At 39.2% G+C, this 12,911-nt stretch overlaps 1 protein-coding gene across 4 annotated transcripts in view; it reads right to left on the reverse strand.

Annotated features, from left to right (window-relative positions):
- LOC149228836 (DExH-box ATP-dependent RNA helicase DExH3-like) overlaps positions 1–12,911 on the reverse strand; it is a 374,845-nt gene that overhangs the window by 69,708 nt on the left and 292,226 nt on the right. The gene's annotated exons all lie outside the window — the stretch shown is intronic.

Genomic DNA, 12,911 nt, shown 5'->3' on the forward strand with positions numbered 1-12,911 from the left:
ATTCGAATTTGTTGATAAAGGCTTTGATATCGATCTGTTGACACCTAATCTTCATGATTGGGTGAATTTATGTAAATAATTAAATTAGGAATGTGAACAGTCATCGGGAGATGAACTGAACAGTCACTCCCTATTGTATATAACAAAGACCTACCTAATGGAATAATACACGAATCAGTTTTTGTTTTGTGGAGTTACTGCCTGGCCTGACATGGTATCGGAGCCAGCTCTTTTTAGCCTCAGTGTCCCTTGTAACTCCCTGTCTGCTCTCCATATAGCTGAGCAGCTCCTCCATAAAATTAGCTGCTCCTAACATGGTAGCTGCCCCACTGTCCATACTGCCCATATTGCTCCACTATCCAGCGTTGTCCATCCTGTCTGACTGTTCATAAATGTTTCAAAAAAGGGGCATTGTACTGACATAAGATAAGCACTGTCCTGTAAAGAGGGCGTTATTGCACCTGCCGCCTCCATTGCATCAATTACTTCACCGCTCTCCACCAGAACCTATTCTGATTACTCGCTATTATGATCTCAAGTCTTGACTTCAAGTCTTGGTTTCATTTGCATTTGTTTGCATTCGTTTATATACGATTTTTTACGCTGCCTGAGCTTTTATGAACCCCCGCAAACTCCATTCCACCATGTCCATGACGATATAAATCTCGTTAAAATTTCAGAAATAGTTATGGGGCTCTGAATGGCGCAGTAGCCACAAACATGGTCATTTCGGGTGCTTTGACGCCCTTCTTGCTAAACATTATACTCAATAAGGCCTTTCCAGGTGAAGAAAAGGCCAGAAAGCCTACAGCGTAATTCCTTTACCGAGGACCATCCTGTGGATTTGTGATACCTGGGCGAGGACCTTGCCCAGGCCTAGGACCTTCCTCCCGGATTCTAAAACGTTGTGGGGGGTCGCGTTTGTGGCCTGTAAGCCGATTTTTTAACGTTTCTATTCAGCGAAGTGTATTCTACGGATTTTGCTATACTATAGTTTTTGGCTGCTAAAATAATAAGACTGCTCTCTCTATTGACTAACTACATTGCGCCTTTTCCGACGACCTGAGCTAGAATGCGGCGAACAAAAGGTCTTTTCATCTGATAGGAACGCAAGCGTTTTCTCTTTCTCTGCAACGATACCAGAAGTTTTGGCAGAATGGCACTGATATGCTAATTAAGTCTTGAAGAAGTCGAAAGGGTATCGACCATTGTTGCTCCAACTTTGTAGAGCTCGCAGTTAATGTCGTTGCTGTTCCAACTTTGTAGTGCTCACGGTGACGTTGTTGTTGCTCCAATGATTGCCATATTTCTTGAGCTCGTTTGCGGGTATAGCGTATCTCTTTGAATTTTGGGTATAGCGTATCTCTTTGCATTTTGATGGTCGTAGCATGTCCTTTTAAGGTTGGTTTGATAGATTGAAAGACTATTAACTACAGATTGATAGATTGTATGACTGTCGATTGCTGGGAATTGGAAAGGAGCTGTGGGTAATTAAATTTGGAGAAGCGCTTAAGCTTTTTGCAGTTTTGTGGCGTATTTCACGTGGCATGAAATCAGAGATACATCTGTCTGAAATTATTCTTGAAAATAACCTAAATATTTCTCTGTATGACACAATATCTGAGAGTCCAAATACGTCTGGACTACATTCTTCAGTTTTTCTTTGGTGAACGCAGTGCTGTTGAGGGTATTTTATACTGCCATATTTTGTGCTTTAACATTGTGCAGAAGCATGCAAATTGATATTTGAATCTGCTGTCCCATTATATCATAACTATATTTTTCCTTCCCATTAAGAGTAAAATTTTGCAGCAAAATTTTTGCAGCAGAAGTAATTTTTTTTGTTACAGTATGCATTCAAGAGGAAGAGGAAGATATTTCAGAGGCAGGGGGGCAGACATTCTCAAGGAGAAAAGGCAGATTTGCACTGCATTCGCTGCAAAAGAAATGGATCACATGATGCCTCTACATGCAAGCTACCATGGGACAAAATTGAGCAGAAAAGAAACCAACAGAAAGGTAAAACTGATGATACAGACAAAGGTAAAGCAACTGAATCTACTCACTATGTTGTGGCACAATGTAACATTGGAGTAAATGAAGATTTGTTTAATGCTTCACTTGCTTCATGGAAAAATGATTGGTTGCTTGATTCAGGAGCAACCTGCCACATGACTCATAGAAAAGATTTTTTTGAAGATTTCACTGACAATGTTGATGGAGCAGTATACTTTGCAGATCAATCAAAAATCAAGCCATCAGGGCTTGGCACAATCAGGCTTAAACTGCCTGGTCTTCCAGACTTTCTTCTAGATCATGTTCTATATCTCCCACAGCTCAAGACAAACTTGTTGTCCTTGGTCCACATCCGCCAACAAGGTCACTCCATTCATATGTTTGATGGCAAGCTTGAGGTAAGAAAAGCATCTGACCACTCACTTGTCATGAGGGGAATAGAAGAAGAAAGGCTTCTCAAACTGCAAGGAACCTCTGCTCATGCACAACATTTCTCATATATTTCTCATCATGAAGAAGGTACACTTCCATCAAGTTTATTATGGCATGCTAGATTTGGACATTTGAACTATGACAGTCTCCGCTTATTGAAGAAAAATGTTATTGCTGGTTTGCCTACAATTCCTAGGAAACTTAAGCAATGTGATGCTTGCATTCTAGGAAAGCATAGCAAACAGTCTTTTCATGATTCACATTCAAGAGCACATAGGAAGCTTGAACTCATTCATTCAGATTTATGTGGTCCAATGCTTGTTCCTTCTGCAAATGGAAATAAATATATCATGACATTTATTGATGACTACACCAGAATGTTTTGGGTTTATTTATTGAAGAACAAATCTGATGCTTTTCAAACATTCAAGAATTTTCACAAATGGATTGAAAATGATGCACAATCTCACATTGGGTCTATTCGCACTGATAATGGAAAAGAATACACATCAAATGAATTTGAAAACTATCTTCGCCAACATGGGATCAAACATCAAACAACTGCACCTTATAATCCTCAACAGAATGATGTAGCTGAAAGAATGAATAGGACAATCTTAAATATGGTACGATCCATGCTCTTCTTCAAGAATGTAAAGATAATGTTTTGGACTGATGTTGTTCTATGTGCTACATATATAAAAGAATAGATCCATCTAATGCTATTAAAAACAAGACTCCTTATGAAATGTGGTATGGACATGTTCCTTTGGTAAAGCATCTCAGGGTCTTTGGTTCCACCTGTTATGCTTTGATACCAAAGGTACATAGAAACAAACTTGGTGCTAGAAGTCGTAAATGTATCTTCCTGGGGTACTCAAACACCTCCAAAGCATACCGCCTCTATGATGAAGTAAATAAGAAGTTTGTTGTATCTAGAGATGTAATTTTTCTTGAATCATCCAAAACTGACAATGTTGTTGAGCGACAACTTGATCACTTGGATAGATTCGCAAAAGCAAAATCATTTCAAGAATTTGATAATCAGATTCCACATCTTGAAGGGGGGATTCCTATACTAGATCAACATGTGGAATCTTCTTCTGAAGAACACTCTCCCCCACATGAAACTCCAACAACGGATGATGCTTTAAGTGATGTAATTGATAGAATTGGGAGACTCAATCTTGATTCAGTCCCAACTCAATCAACGGAGCAGCCTGGACCATCTCAGAAAGGTCCCCCAAAGTGGCTGACAAAGACACTTGAAAGTGTTCATCCTGATGAAGTTGGAAAGACAGGAACTAGAAATTCAAACCGGCGAAATGGAGGTGATGTAGATGACTCTAATTCACTTGTTGATATGGATGTTTCTTATGATTGTGAATTGAACTTGTCTACAGATTTTGAACCAACTTCCTTCAAAGAAGCTGCTTCTCATGATGAATGGAAGGAAGCAATGCAAAAGGAGTATGATGCCCTCATAAAGAACGACACTTGGAAGTTGGTTGATCCTCCATTAGGAACCAAACCAATTGGCTGCAAGTGGGTCTACAAGAACAAGTATAAAGCTGATGGCTCACTTGACAAGCACAAAGCTAGGCTTGTGGCAAAAGGTTTTGCACAGAAGGAAGGGTCGATTATGAGGACACTTTTGCCCCCACATCAAAATGGGCTACCATCCGAACACTCTTTGCACTAGCAGCTCAGAACGGTTGGAAAGTCCATCAAATGGATGTAAAAACTGCCTTCTTGAATGGAGATCTAAAAGAGAATGTTTTTATGTCCCAGCCTGAAGGATTTGTTGTGAAAGGACATGAACATAAAGTATGCAAACTTGTGAAGGCCTTGTATGGCCTCAAACAAGCACTGCGAGCCTGGTATGAAAAACTAACTGAGCATCTTTTGAAACTCAATTTCAAACATTTTGATCTTGATGATGCAACTTTATTTGTCAAGAAAGTTGGCAAAACAGTTGTATATCTTGTGGTATATGTAGATGATCTTTTGATGACAGGGAACAATGAAAGCTACATTGCATCCATAAAGAAGGAATTGGGGAAAAGTTTTGAAATGACTGATTTGGGCTATGTTCATTACTATCTTGGCATTTAAGTAACCCAACATCCAAAGTCCATATTTCTTTCTCAAAAGAAATACATTGGAGATCTGTTGAACAGGTTTGGCATGACAGAGTGCAATCCACTTACTACTCTAATGGAACAAAACTTAAAGCTCACATCTATTGAAGGAAAGGAATTTGAGGATGCAACAAAGTATAGACAGCTTGTAGGAAGTCTCAACTACCTAACTACTACCAGACTAGACATTTCATTTGCTGTTGGAATCCTCTCCAGGTTTATGCAAAAGCCTTGTAAGGGACATTGGTCTGCTGCAAAAAGAGTTCTAAAGTACTTGAAGGGAACTCAAGACTTTGGAATCAAGTACAAACAGGTGGATGACTTTAGCCTGATCGGATACTCTGATTCAGACTTCGATGGAGACAAAGAAACTGGGGTATCTACTTCAGGATATGCTATGAGTCTTGGATCAGGAGCTGTCTCTTGGAGATCACGCAAACAATCAGTTCCACCAGATTCCACAATAGAAGCAGAATACGTGGCAGCAGCTGAAGCAACAAAAGAATTGTGTGGCTCAGGAAAATTTTTGAAGATTTGCAGGTAAAACAAGTACAGTCAACTCCACTCATGATTGACAATACCTCCGCAATAAAGTTGGCCAAGAACCCAAAGTTCCATGATCGAACGAAGCACATCAATACTAAATATCATCTGATTCAACATCATGTTGAGGCCAAAAAATCCATCTCCGTCATTGTTCCACAAATGAGCAAATTGCAGACATCTTCAACAAAGCGCTTGGAAGGGAAAAGCTTGAACGATTCAGAATGATGCTTGGACTCACCAACATCCCTTCATATTAAGGGGGGGAATGTTGACACCTAATCTTCATGATTGGGTGAATTTATGTAAATAATTAAATTAGGAATGTGAACAGTCATCGGGAGATGAACTGAACAGTCACTCCCTATTGTATATAACAAAGACCTACCTAATGGAATAATACACGAATCAGTTTTTGTTTTGTGGAGTTACTACCTTGCTTAACATGATCCAATGAACCTTTTTTCCAACCTTTTTCCTTGAAAAATTCTCCCTGACTTAACCACCATGGTCCAAAGGTTTGATTTTTCTTAAAAAATCAGATTTTCCCTTTGATAGAGGGCCTCAAAAATATTTTCCAATTTCTTTCCTTGAAATTCCCTCATTCAATTTAACCACCTAGACCCAAAAAATAGATTTTCCTTGAGAAATTATTTTTTCTGGTCCGTGGAAATTTTTGTGGTATTTTTCTGCCTTGGAAATGAATCCTTGAGATTCAATCTTCCTCGGTAATGTCCACTTTCTCCAAAAAAACGTTTTTCCACTTGGAGATAAATTGTATTCTCTCATTTTAATTTTTTGAAAATTTTTGCCAGAAAATCGAAAATAAAAATAATTTGAGGGGATAAACATGATTTCAACCCTCAAAATAGAAAGGTGAGATGTATAGGTTCTAATTATGAATACTTTACCCCCTTCGACTTCTATAGACATTACATCTTACATTCTACATCAAAATAATTATTAAAATCCCGACCAATGGAAATTTTAATAATTAAAATTATACACTTAGACTTAACAAAAATTTAGCGAGACTCAAAACATGATCTAGTATGACATTATACATCAACTCTATACAATAGGACTCACTCAAGACATCACCATCGAGCCCCACTCTAGCTTTGGGGTATATTTGGGAGAAAATTTTGTCGATTATAAGGGTTTATAAAACGTGAATAATTGGCAAAGGGTAAAAACTCCCTAGAGTGAAACTCTTTGCTGGAAATCTTAAGCTTACCTAGGTGTTTTACATGGCTTTATAAACATACTATAATCATTTGTACAATGGCCACACAGGGCTACAAAATTTGGGTTTACAATTTTGACAAAACTGTTAAAGAATGATGATGATCTTTCACTGCTTGACTGCTCAAACATGATGGAATGCTTTGAAAAAGTGTGTACTGCTATAGGATTGTTGACACAGAGTGGTCAACAGGAACCTTCTAAATTTCTTGGTACATTGTCCTAAAGGTACCATGTTTATTAAATGAGTGAATGCATCAACACATAAAAGATGCAACATTGATATGTGAGTTGTTAGATGGGTTCATTCGGGAGACTGGTGTGCAGAATGTGGTACAAATCATAATAGATAATGCAACTAATTATGTGGTTGCCGCCAGGATGCTTATGGACAGGCACCACACATTGTTCTGGACTCCATCTCCAACACGTTGTATCGATTTGTTGCTTGAGCATATGGGGAGACTTTCCTTCATCAATGAGGTGATTGATATGGCTAGGAGCATCCCCAAGTTTATATATAGCCATGCTTTGTTCTTAGCCTCACAAGGACATACACCAAAAACAAGGAGTTGCAGTGCCCTACAATCACATGTTTTTCCACCAACTTTATTACTCTCCAGTCTTTGCTTCGATGCCAGCTTAAGTTGAAGCAAATGTTTGTTTCTGATGAGTGGCATGATTGTAGATACAACAGGAGACAGGATGGGAGAGCCATTGGAAAAATGGTGTACATTGACACATTTTGGCAAGGAGTAGAAGAGAAATTTTCCTAGAATGAGGTTAAGAATGGAGCTTACTTGCTCTTCAAGCAAGGTACAAAGCTTTCTAGGAGAAGGAGGTGAAGATTTACGGGCTAGGTTTAAGTAATGTGCCTTGCAAAGGAGTTTCCCAATCCCTAAAATCCTTATTGAACTTGGTTTCCCAAGTGGTTCTTGAAGAATTAACTTTTCAAAGGTATGGGACCACACGGGACTAAGTGGACCCATCCTAGGTTAAGGGGAGGGAATTTAGCAACCAATGATGATCTTAACCAGGACAAGGAAGGGGAAGGGATCAAAACTAGAGTTTTCACTTAAAGGTGTCAAAATGATCTTATGAGGTACTAGCCTAGGGAACACCAAGGAAAAGTTTGATCTCAGAGCTAGGGCTTCGAATATCTCACAATCCCACCGTCAAAATTTCTTCAAATTTGGAGGAGACCTTGAGGACACACCAATGCAGTAAAGGCTAGAAGATCGAACTTTTTCTATGGCTACTTTGTTGGGAACGTGATGCCCTAGGTGGCCCAATGTGGTTAGACCTAGAATGAAGAGGGAAAGGTGAAGAAAAATGGTTCTTTGAGTGACAACCTATTCGTAGACCAATGCCTAATCCCTTGGGTAAAATGGAGTCTAGGAGAACGATGAGAAAGAACTTCGTTTCTCCGTCAAGGAGGCCTCAAGGACTACTTCACTTGGGCTTTATACTTCGCTTTACAAAAAGAGATGGTTTATCAAGATAAATTCAATGGTAGAATTATCCCTAGGAGATTTCATTCAACATACATGGCCCATACATTAAGAGATGTTATATAGAAACAATAATTCCACAATTTCGCAATTATGCAATGCAGCAATTAGCCCTAGTATAGCGAAAATCCCATTCCAATGCATATGACAAAGTAAAACAAGAATAGCATTAAAAATGTGTACTTACATGTAAGAGAACATATCCAACCATCAACATATTTGCCAATAAAAAGGCTCCAAGATAAGAAAGTCCAATCCAAACATCAAAATTCATCCATGCTCCGATTCATTCTCCAAGAAAGAAATGCAAAATTCTCAAGAGAGAGAATGGTCCAATTCAAGTGATGATACAAAATGAATTCATGTCTCTCCTATTTATACACTCATTAGGAGTTCAAATTACCTAATTTGAGCCTACATTAGCCCATCAACTAAAATAATGTGCAAATAATTATCTATTGGTGGCAATGCAACATTGAGTTTGCTCTTGCACATTTAATACTCAGAAACATTGATGTATTCAAACATTTATATATAAATTTTATTCAATAATTGATAATGACCTTACGAGCTAGGGCGATTCTCCTTTAGAGGAGTTGACTGACCACGAGTCTAAAAAGACACGTCCCTTTGGACTAATGTCTCTTCAAAACTAATTAGGTAACTAGCTAAGTCACCTGACACGGGGATTCGGGACACGTAGGATTCGGGATTCGTGGTGTCGGATTCGGGACACGCTGAGTCCTGACCCCCTGGAACAGGACACGTTAGGACACGTTATATATTTTTTTATTAAAAAATATATATATAATATATATTTAAATATATATATATATATATATATATATATATATATATATATATATATAAAAATTAGATATTATCATATTTCTTACACAAATTTTAATTAATGATACAAATTTATTGATTTCAAACATAGATCTTCATCTATAGCTATTAGCATGCATAGTACATACAAAATTCAAATAAATGGTCACATAAATGATAAATCTATTAAAAATTTAAATCATGATTCATAATTCATAACTGAAAGACAACTTACAACTACAAGATAGTAAGATAAACACACTGACAACTGTAGTTTTCTCATTAAGTCATCAAATCAAAATGTGTTACATAGGTAGTGTTGGTGCAATGCCAATGGCAAATAGAAATAGAAAATATAAAACAACTACAGGTATACAAGCCTCAAGGCATCAATCAGCATCAGAATCAGCATCACTGTCCCCATCATCATGGTCCCCACTGCTCTCCTCTGCATCCTCCTCCTCCCCTGTATCCATAGTCGCCTCTACATCTGCTGGTATGGAGGTTGACCCCTCTAAGTCATCAAATCTAACAGGCTCTAGCACTGGATCATTGAGATCCATGTTGGCCAATGCCAACTCAATAATGGTGTCCAGACCCATATCATCAGGAATAGTGTTACTTGGGAGCGGGAGCGAAAGCGGGGAGCGGGAGCAAAAACGGGAGGGGGAGCGACATATTCAGAAGCTCTTGGTTTGGTGCTCTTGATTAAATACGAGTTCCATACCCTAATACATGACAAAATTCAATGGAAACATTGCAATCCCCCAATCCTAAAATCCTGAAAAACTGATAAGTCTGCTGGATTTTGAATGAAATCTAAAATTCTAATTTCTCCATATGAAATCCAATGAGGCCGAAACCACTCTCAAACATCCTGAGTCATTTCATGGTAATGTTAAAAATTTAAGTAAAAGGATGAAAATGAAGATTAAGGAGAATGTCACTTTTACTTTAAGAATTTAACATTACCATGAATAGCATATCAATACTAGGGCCTAGACTTGATCATGAAGCTGCCAAATGACTTGCAAAATGAGCCTGTCAACGAGCAAACACGCCCCTTTAACCTAGCAGCTGGAAACGAGTCCCAAAAACAGGACACGTCCCAAAAATCGCGACACGCTGTGCAAATTCGGGACACGTTATAGGACACGACGTGTCATAAAGGGACACGACGTGTCATGCAGTTTGGACACGAATCCGCAGAGAATCGTGTCGGATTCGCTGGATTCGCGATTCGACAAGACTTTTGGACGAATCCGGTATCCTAGGTAACTAGCCTTAATTTTAATTTATTTACTCATTATTTAATTAATATTTATTTATTATTATTTTAATATCTTATCATATATATATATATATATATATATATTGAGTTATGAATATTTAATTCATAACAGACAAGCCCACCAAACTAGCTCATAAACAAAATAATAAGCCTCCCAAGAGGTCAAATAATCAATAATGCATGTCGTTGGGCTCTCTAAGAGGCCTAATGAAGTCCATGAGTGCCAAAATGATGAATTGGACTTCCAAAAGTAATGGACAAGAGGTTGGTCCCTTATTCTTCACATAATAAACCTGTGGTGCTCTCAATGGCTGTGAGGGCACACAGGCGACCTCATGGGTCTCCAAGTAAGTCAAAGATGCTTGTAGACCATTTGTAAGGGCTCAGACGATGGTGTAAGTGATGCCACATCATCATACAAGTCCTGGGCCATCTACCAAGTGCATGGTATAACTGTGGGGTTGGCTGGGCAAAGGTGAACCAAGTGCATCTTCCTCGTCCAATAGGTGAATCTCGAGCAATATCTGAACATCTCTAGGGATCCACGTAGTGTTGTCTACTACTGTGGAGGCCCATGGTTCTCAACACACACCCAACATGTGCCAGTGCAGCCCTTAGAGGGTTAAGACCCCATAGAGGGAGACCAAACTCAAGATGGAGACCACCTGAAATCTTGCATAAGATCCAATGTGTCCCCTAGCCTTCTAGTACAAGTCATCAAGGAAATCGAGTAAAAGAATTTACAAACCATGGAAAACAAGTGGGGACTTCATAATTGCATGTGCTTCCATAATGGGCTTTGGCATGTGGTAATATCTCCAAGCTCCAAATGGGGTTAACCAAGTATCCCATTAGGTGGTTTCTACTACTAAAGGGGATAATATGTCCAAGGTACATCCTTTCAAAGGTGGCGGCATGTGATAAAGAAATTAATGGAGTAGGGAATGAAAAGGGGCAACCCTAGGCCACATGTTGGGGTACAAGGGTAGCTTAGAAAAAGGGAAGCCCACACTTGTGTATATAAAGTATAGGAGGGAGCAATTGTGATACATGAGGTGCCCTAGCCTTGATTTTTCCACTCTTTTTTATATGCCTTTTGCCTTATTATTATTTTTCTTTAATTAACTGCTCGGGCCCAAGGGGCAAGAGCATGATGTGTGAGATATGGTAGTGGATACTCCTTTAAGATAGGGCGGTTCATTACCCACCAGGGGTTGGGACAATCATTGGTTCCTAAATGATAAAGGAGGCCCATCTAGGGCCTGTAGGAACCAGGGTGATGGCCATGATGATGGGATAGAGCTCATGTATTGGCTTTTGCCCACATGCTAAATGTGTTTGTCCCGGCCATCTTTTGCATTTCGTTGTACATTTTCCTGTTGAATGTGGCCAACTATGCTTTTACTTTTCTTTTCAGTTGCATCAACCTCTGCGTCATCATTCCAGACCTGACCCAGGGTGTGGGCAAGGGGAAGGGGAAAGCTAACACTGTGGACCTAGTGGAGGAATGTGGACCCAGGTGGGAGAAATCATGAATGGGGTTATAATGGGTGAATAGGGGGCAATATATGTGGATGAGGGAGAGGGACCACGTAACCAAAATCGGGGTTTCCCGTGTAATACCATCCCTAAAGCCTAAGGGCCACTCAAAGAAATCCCACGGGACTAGAATCCAAGGTTAACATTCAAAAGGGGTCTAGGGAACAAAAACACAGGCCAGAGTCAATTCTTTTCGCTGAATCCCCTCATTAATCCATGCCCAGAAGTGTCCATGATAAGAAAGCTACAATACTCAATTACCAAATGACAAGAAATACCTTTAGGTTCAGGAGGCTCACCTTCAAACATACGATCATGGAAGATGGGTGAGGAACCACATGGCTGGCTCAAGTGGCAGAGAAATGGCACAACGAGCTAGTTGGTGGCTGCAAGGGGCTAATGGCTGCCAGCTGAGCACCATCTTGGAGAAATATTTTCTCCTAGGGATATCACCCACAAAATAGTGCGTAACAGGCCCAACTTCGACTTTCCCCCACCAAACTTCCTCCAATGAGTGTGTGTTCCCTTTGTGGACCGCATTTCTCTATTGGTGGCCCCCATGTACCACTAGTGGCTCAATTTTCCTCCTCCGTCCTCTAACATTTGGGCTTCACTTTACTCAAAAATTCATGTGGGGCCTCTAAACCCACATTTCCTAGATGCAAGTGCGAATTTATCCAAAATTGGGCAAAATTGAAATTTCCCCTTAGCAATGTTGCTAAGTGGGAATATCACATATTCTGTCCTTTTACTTGTCAGGTATGGCTGGAGATTAACAAGACTTGTAATCTTAGAAATGTTTGGTCTAGGGATTATATAGAACATTGCATATAGATCTGATTCCAGAAGACAGGAGGTCAAGGATCTCAGAGCCATTCCAGTACTTGTAAATTGGAGCATATGGTTAGCTTGTTATGCATTTTAATTTGAAAATAGAATTACGGTTTACCTTTTCATTTCAGGCTTCTGCTATTTTCAATTACAATTTTGTTTCAGGTATCTACTATATTTCAAATTCTAAAAAAGGATTCTAAAAGTCAGATTACTCAACAGCTGGGTGTTATTCAGCCCAGTAAGTCATTACCCTAAGCTTTCTTTGGTAGGGCCTGTCAAGGAAATGATCATAAAAGAAGTTTGAGAGGGACTTTTATTTCTAGAGGAGCACTACTATAAGTTTAAGGCATATTTGGACACTGGATCTAATAATTATGCTGAATATATGGCTCTTAGATCATTTATAATGTCAGCAATTGCAAAAGGGCTCAATAGGTTGCAAACATATGGTGATTCAGAGGTTATTATTAAGTGGATGAATGAGGACCAGTGGATTCGAGATATTAGGCCTCTGGCCATACAATTAAAAGA

This window comes from Pinus tabuliformis, chromosome J, assembly GCF_031772625.1.
Source record: "Pinus tabuliformis cultivar Carrire ecotype Pingquan chromosome J, CPIR1, whole genome shotgun sequence".
In the NCBI taxonomy this organism is placed as follows: domain Eukaryota; kingdom Viridiplantae; phylum Streptophyta; class Pinopsida; order Pinales; family Pinaceae; genus Pinus; species Pinus tabuliformis.